This window comes from Anomalospiza imberbis, chromosome 11 (genome assembly GCF_031753505.1).
Source record: "Anomalospiza imberbis isolate Cuckoo-Finch-1a 21T00152 chromosome 11, ASM3175350v1, whole genome shotgun sequence".
Taxonomy (NCBI): Eukaryota; Metazoa; Chordata; class Aves; order Passeriformes; family Viduidae; genus Anomalospiza; species Anomalospiza imberbis.
The window spans coordinates 7567273-7574973 of NC_089691.1; the positions used below are offsets into that span (position 1 = coordinate 7567273).

A 7701-nucleotide genomic window follows, 5' to 3' on the forward strand; every position below is an offset into this window, starting at 1 on the left:
TTAGGCTGTTGTCCTTGGATGTTAGAAGTAAATGCATAGGAGCACTGAGCTGTATGAAATTGAGCTGTATTTTATCATTTGAGTCCATACTTCACTTCCAATTAGTTTTCTCTGTGTGATTATTTTGACTGACCTCTTCTTATTTACATTAAAAGCTCATGAGTAATTTCCATTTGCTCATGTGCCTTTGCTCATTCCTTTGCTCGTGTGTCTCTTGCTGTGGCCTTGCCAGGGTGAGTGCACACACCAGGCTCCAGGCAGGAGCAGGGCCTTGGCCAGGAGCTTCCCAGTGAAACAGAAGAGCTGCTGATGGAATAATGAAGCTGCTCAGCAGATAATGCTCCTTTGCCTCAGTGCTGACTGAAGCGCACGCTGCATTTGGTATTAGAGATCACCATCCTGATGACACATGAAATAAGGGAGGGATAAGAAGTGTTGTTTCTTCTAATCTTTCCCTTTGAAGTATTTGCGTGCATGAAAATGACCATTTTGGAAAAAAGCGTGTTTGAGAGCCAAAATGTACTAATGTGGTGCTTTTCAAACCAAATTACTTAGTGTGCTTTTGCAAAACATTGATGAAGTGTCTCTGACATGAGAGAGAATGCAATGGTTTTGAAAGAGTCTGTTTCCTTTTTATCTTACAGAATATTCTGGATGGATTCCCTGCTGTTGGCGCTGTGTGAAGTGGCATTTCAGGCTGAGAGAACCTTTATTCCCGTGGTGCTGGAGCCTTTGGTCAGTGCAGGTGAGGAATGATTGTCCAAATGAGCTCCTTCAGCTCCTGGACATCCTCCTGCAGCTTCCCTGAGCTCACAGATGTGGCCAGGCCAGCGTGGCTCCTGGAAGCCTTTCCTGGTGCCTGGAAATCTTTCCTGGTGCCAGGCAGCTGCTCCCTGCAGCTTCTCCTTTTTTTATACCCAGACCCACAGAACAACAGACTTTGGTGTCACATTTAGAACTTTTGAATTGTTTCCACATAAACACTTGAAGAGCCTGTGAAATAAAATTGCCTTGCATGTGTTCTGAACAAACAAAAATAAGGGATATGGTGAACACAAAAAGGGAGAGCTGGCCAATGGGATGGCGGGCATCAGCCAGGGGTGGGAATTGCATTGGGCACCGCTTGTTTGGTATATTCTTTTATCATTATTATTGCTTTTCCTTCATTTTCTGACCTATTAAACTAGAAAACTATTTCACCTTTTTCCCAATTCTCTCCCCATCCTGTGGTGGGGAGCAAAGGGCTCTGTGTGTTTGGCTGCTGCCAGGTTAAACCACAACACTAATTAGTGCTGTTGCTGAAAAGGCTTCTTCTTAACAACCCTAAAAGTGGTTTGGGACAAAATGCAGAACAGAAAGTTTATTCTGGAGAAAAGATCAAAAAGTGAATTTTTTAAATGAAACTCATTATTTTTTCTTCTGTTTTTTCCATTTTTATATGATTTCACAGCCTGCTAATACCAGCAAAGTTGGCTGTTACATGTCAGATCACGCCAGCATTTCCAATCATCTCCCATGCTGTAATCCCAGTAGTGTATTTCATTTTTATTTACTTTAAACCTTGTAGGCAGATGAACATTACTTTTTATTTTCAGCTTAGAAGAACTGTTGTACATTACCAAGAAATATTTTTGTTTTGTGATTAATGCTGTTACTAGAAAGCAATGCTGTTCTTGCTGTGTCATACAGTCAGGTCAAACAAGAAACCTAAACAATTAAATAAAAAACTGTTTTAAATTACCTCAATCTTGATCTGAGGGGATTGGTTTTTTACCATTTTTATTTCAATGTCTTCTCCTTTACAGGGAATTTTAAAAATTAACTGGGTTTTAATTCCAACCAGAAAGACACACTTTGGTCTGAAATCAAATCTGGAAAAACACGTCAGGAAAAGCCGAAATCTCAAGCTCTGTGACTGATCATAAAACTTTTTTCTGCAGCTTCTAATCAGGTGAGACTCCAACTAAAATTGATAGAAATCCTGCCTGTGGAGTTTTGGCCTTGAAAGTGAACCAAAAAAGGAAGAAAAAATATAAAGGAATCAATGCCAGAAAAACCCCAAGAAAATATAAACCCCAAGAAAATATTAATTATAGAGGACAAGTCATGTCTTAAAAGGCGTAATACAATATTGAAGGGAATAAAAACTTTAATAGCATAATTTTACACTAGTAGATGTTGAAATTCTGGTGGTTTAGGACATCAAGAAAGTAACACTGTGGCAATTAAGAGTTCAACCCACAAGGATATGTCTTTTAAGGATACTTTCAAGGATCAGTTGTTGAGTTTCCACATTCTGGTGTCCTTTTAAAAGAGCTGCATAATCAGGTGGAAGTGTTTTGGGAACCAAGCTATACTGCACCATTAATTACAGTCAGTGGTAATTATTTGCTTAGGATATTTATCTAATATTACATCCTGCAACCCAGTATTCTCCTCTGTGCAAAATTACCCACTGTTCATTGATCAAGGAATTCTTTGTGTCTTTTGAATCTTCTAAAGAAAGCTGTTTCTGGAATGTTTTGAAATCTATCCAACATGTAGAGATGAGCTTCATGTCCAACCACTTGTTTCAACTACAGCTATCAAAAACGAGTTAAAACCCCCTTACCTGCTCTGGGAAAAGAAATGCTCTTCTAGGGTAGTTAATTCAATCAAGTGTCAACAGCCAAATGACCTTATGAATCAGAGGGATCTATGGAGACATCAGTGTGGAAATTGCAAGAGGATTTATCAGTGATAAAAGTCTTCTTAATGTGCAATTCAGAGTTCCCTCTGGGAGTTTGGGAGGAGTTTAGGACATGTGGAGTTAAACCTTCTGCTCTTCCCTTGCCCTCATGACTCACAGCAGGGCTCAGCTTCCTCTCTCTAAGGTAGGGCTGCTCCAACACACCACAAGGTGACTTGGGATAAAAGAAGTCCAGTGAACTCCATTTTCAAACCACTGGAGGAAATTGGTCAATGCAGACTGTGTTCCAAGTGATTGTTTGTCTAATTTAAGTCTGAATTAAGGAAATCATAAGTAAAGGTAAGTTATTAAAAAACAAGGAGGATAAAGCAAAAGGCAAAATATGCATCTGCAAAAGTTATTCCACTTGTGTGTATAAATCAGGAGACTATGTGCTCAAGTGGAGAATTAGGCTGAGTTGCCTGCTGTCATGCATTTAAATTAAGCAGGATTCTAATAGCTTTTTTAAAATCTGGCCCTAAGTGTGTTTGGGTGTTTTTTTTTTTTTCCTCCCAGGGAAGATATCACCTAATCAAAATAGTGCTTTGGAAGGAAGAACAATACAATACTGGACACGAGTGAGGAGCTCTAGCTACTGATAAAGACTGCACTGCTTGGGTAAGATTTGTTGCTGTGGGTAAAAGCTCTTTGCAGCCAAGTCGGGAGCAGTGAGGAACCATCCCAAGTGCTAATGGGATGAGTGGTGTTTCTGTCCCTGGGGCAGGTGCTGATGGAAGGGCTGCTCTCAGTTTTTGTGCTCTCTGCCTTCCCTTGTGCAGCTGCAGAGCTGTGCAGAGGTTTTGTTCCAGGTAAGGCCCTGGCTGTCAGCTCAGCAGTGCTCAGGCACAGGATTTCTCCCCGTTAATGCCTCGCTTCCACACGAGGTTGCACACGGGGTTCTGTAGAATTCCTCTCCTTTGATCTTTTGAACCGTGTTCTAAAACAGCGGCAGAAATTTCCTAGAAAGTTTTGACCTAATTTCTTGTCCTATGAAAAGAAAGGCTGGTGTTCCAATCAACTGCTTCAGGGCTGGCAAGGGAAGAGCCTTTCCCCATCCCTGGAGCAGGGAGGTCGTGCTCCAAGCACGGCTCAGAGGCTCAGCTCTCTCATCTCCCCCTTTCCAGCAGTGCCTCTCTACCTGCAACACAGCATTTTGCCTCCTTATCAAAACATCTTTCTCTAAATATGGATTTCTGTGTGAGCTGGACACGACAGCGCATGGGCAAAGTATTTTTGGTACAAAGCACCCGAGGCTTTTGCCTGCTATTGTTGTACTCTACAGACAGCTGAACATCAGAGGAAACACTGCACTTGTCCTGCAGAGATCAGTTCCTAGCAGGGACTTTAAAAGTGAGTTCAGTCTAATTGCTGCATTTTTGAGCTTTACAGAATGGCTAATTTCACTTGACTATTGGGAGGTGAGGTTAGGGTTTTTAGTTCTGCAATTAAGAGAACTGAAGTGCCTGCACTGTTTCTAGGAAGAATATGGCTAAAAAGCAAGTCTGAAATTCTGACTGTATTCTCTTTGCCTGCCCTTTTTTGGTCCTAGAATTTACTGTCTGTGTTTGCTGCAGCTCGAGATGCCCTGGCAGCTGGAGAGGCAGAGGATAAAGGGGAGGCAGAGGTGCTGAGCCCATGCTGTCTGCATGTTTGTGAGTGCACCTGGGAGAGAAGCAGGAGTCTAAAAGAGCTGGCCTGGATACTTTGGGTGTGACTGCAGTGCTGGGCCAAGTGGGACACGGATGGGATGCAGCAGATGTGAGGTAGGAGGCAGTCCTGGGAGTCACAACAACTCCTAGAGGCCATGGGTGTTTTAGAAAGGGATGCAATGTGTCCAGGTATTCCTGGCTGGTATTCCCGACTCTGTCCAAATCAGCTCCTAAGCAATCTCCTGTGACTTTCCTGCAGTTTATGTCTTGTGCTGAACTAATCAACAGCACAACGGTATTGTCTCCAGCACAGAGCACCAGCTGGTAAATCAAACCATTATTTCAATTTCCCTTTATTATTTTTCCTCTTTATTCCTGCTGTCTTTCCCATTGCAGAGCTGGGAATCTGTGGCCAGGTAAACAGAGCCCTCTGCACCTCTGCTGTGGAATGATCTCTTGGAGCCTGGATGTGTGATCAGCATATTCAGCCTTTCTCAGCCTCCTGTGTGGCTACACCTATTTATACCCTGTTAGCAGCTTTATATCCTTCATATGAGGAGTTCAAGGCCTGCTAATCTTGCATCATTTGTAGTCCTGTCTAAATTCTGATCTTTACAGGCACTGCTCTAGAAATGAAAAGATTAATCAAATGCCAGAAGATTACTAGAGCTTCAAACCAGTCAAAATCTGACTGGGAAAACATGTTAATCACTTCTCACTTAACCTGAGCACATACTGCACCCTGTATTTCTCCTCCTGCTCTTGTCACTGATGTTCTGTATAATGAGCACCTCTGGCTGACAGATGCAGAAGAAATTACAGTGCTTTTTTGCCTTCTTTTTTACCAGATATGTCTGTGTTGGTGCTCTGGATACTCTTCAGACATCCTGCTCCAGCCTACATACAGAAAAGGCAAGATCTCCACACCAAAATTCACATGTAGAAATATGATTGCAGAGAATTATAGAACAATTTGTGAGGTTTGTAAACTACTGCAGAAAAGTAGTAAATAAGTCAAAGAGTAAGGATAAGCTACACTATTCAACAACTTATTTATCATATTTTAGTAATTTGAACATAAAGCTGTTTCAGCAATAAGCAAAATTTGTTTCAAGTATTTTAGTATAAATGCATTTACTTTAACAGAAAAAAAATGAAAATCCTTGACCTTTATTTCCATTTTGAGCATGTGAATAAAAAAAAGAAGCACTTTTCAAACACTTGATTTTTTCAGCAGCACCCAGTGAATTAGTCCTGCTGCATTTGACAAGATTTCTGCAAAACTGCCCCGATATGGAGCTGAACTCAGAGAAAATCTTGGCATGCCCTTTGGGCAGCACAGCCACGCCAGGGAGGGACAAAGGAACAGAAGTTTGAGGGGGCTTTTGCTCTTCAGGAACTTGTGCATGTCCCACAGTACCACAGACCAGTCCATGCACAGTGCCTGACACTGATATCTGACTGTATCCCAAGGTCCACTCAATATACAGATAGATCCTCTCTTCTGAATTGTGTCTGAAGACACAATTGGCAGGAAGTAAAAGAAGAAAAGATATTAGTTTATTTTGCTGTTGTTTCTATCGGGTCAACTACTGATACCATCAGTGTTGGTTTTTATATTATTTTTCTCCTTTTAAATTTACAGAATGACTCCATTCCCCAGCAAACCTCTTTGATTTGGTCTGGAAAGAGAGAAGTTCCTTTCACACAGCTCACACACAGCTCAGGTGAGTTTAATGGGCTTCATTTTCTTCTTCATTTTTTGAGTGATTTTATAATGGGAGTTATTCCTCTTGTGGTCCTCTAAGACTATTGATATTTCACTGTTGGGAACCAGAGGAGTGGCTGTGGCTGTGGCTGCAGCTCCTGTAAACCCTGCAGGTTTATACTGTGTGGTGGCTGGTCTTGAGAGAATACTCATTTTGTGATGGGACTGTGTCTAACACCTCTGGATGCAATGGTGTTGCCCAAAACTCTCCAAAATACTTGGGCTGACCATTATTATAAATGCATAATAGGAATTTCTGTGATTATGTTATCCAAGTAACTGCAAGAAGAAACATTAGAAGGTAGAAAACAGAAAAGTGACAAACAAAAAACCATTCTGTTATAATAAAACCAGTTTCTCGTGCTGCTTTTTCTGCTGCAAGAAGGACAGGACTGTGCATGCATAAATCACAGCCTTATAAGTATAAAGTAAGAGAATGAAGAAAACCTAAGATCAGACTTTTTGGAAAAGAGTCTGTAGGATGGGAAAAATATTCATTGACTTACAGGAAACAGTAAAATGTCCCAAAGAAAATATAGGATCCAATTGATTTTATGTGCCACCATTTGCGATCTATAAATACCCCCATGGCAAACTCAGAAGATCTCAGTTTATTTGTGACTGGGAAATGGAGACCAAAAGCAGCCTCATATATAAATACAATGGATTTCACAGCCCCAGGATTTATTGTGTCTCCTTCAGCGATGGGGGTTACACACTGAAACAAAGCTGAGCCATAATGGGAAAACTGTCCTACTTGGGATTTATGAATTTACAAAGGATATAGCCAGTTTTGTTGTGTGATTTAGCAGTAAATCACTGCCTGTGGGTGCCAGAGCTTGCCTTAGGTGGGAAGGTGCTCATGGAAGGACACAGCACAATTCCCAAGCAGCCACTGGGCACCAAATGGCAATAAAGGGAAGAAGGGTGAGCAGAGAACCTGCCCCAAATCCAAAGTGCTCACTGGAGCACAGCAGTAGCCAGCACTGGAAAGATAAAACTTCACAGACAATATTTGGAGAATTTTTTAATTAGGAAATATTTTTTTTCAGGCTTGTATTTAACTTTGTTTGCCCCACCCTTTCCTCACCTTTTGCTCACTGTCTGCCTGTGAGTAGATTAGGACAGGTCACAGTTCCATGCAGGTTTTATTTACCTGCAAATTTAAGCTTCCATTGCTTTATCTCTGCATTACATGACATACAGTGTTTGATGATGTGCTGCAGCACCTATGAAAGGTTTTCCTTTCCATAATTGCAGATGATCAATTCAATTTTCTAAGGGGGGTGGAATTTGTGGTGATGGAAAGAGAGGTTTCCATCCCCAGACTGACTGTGGCAGGAACATTCTGCTCTCACCCTTGCAGAGGATGTGCATGTTGAGAGACAAGTCTCTGAACAGCAGGCACAGTGCTGTGCTGAGGCTCAGATGGGATCAGACTGTGTATCAGACTTCAAATGGGGCATAATCAGGCATTTCAGACTGCTGCTCATGCTCCTGGAGGATTGGCCTGATTTTCAAATGTACCAAGCAATCAACTGCCCCTTACTGATTTC

General features: G+C 41.6%; 1 long non-coding RNA gene across 1 annotated transcript; it reads left to right on the plus strand.

The window, feature by feature from the left end:
- Positions 1 to 639: 639 nt before the first annotated feature.
- On the plus strand, positions 640 to 6092 carry LOC137480382 (uncharacterized). The gene is made up of 4 exons (XR_011002862.1): positions 640 to 735; positions 1806 to 1951; positions 5226 to 5316; positions 6023 to 6092. It is a non-coding gene; the product is annotated as an uncharacterized lncRNA (long non-coding RNA).
- The last annotated feature ends 1609 nt before the right edge of the window (positions 6093 to 7701 follow it).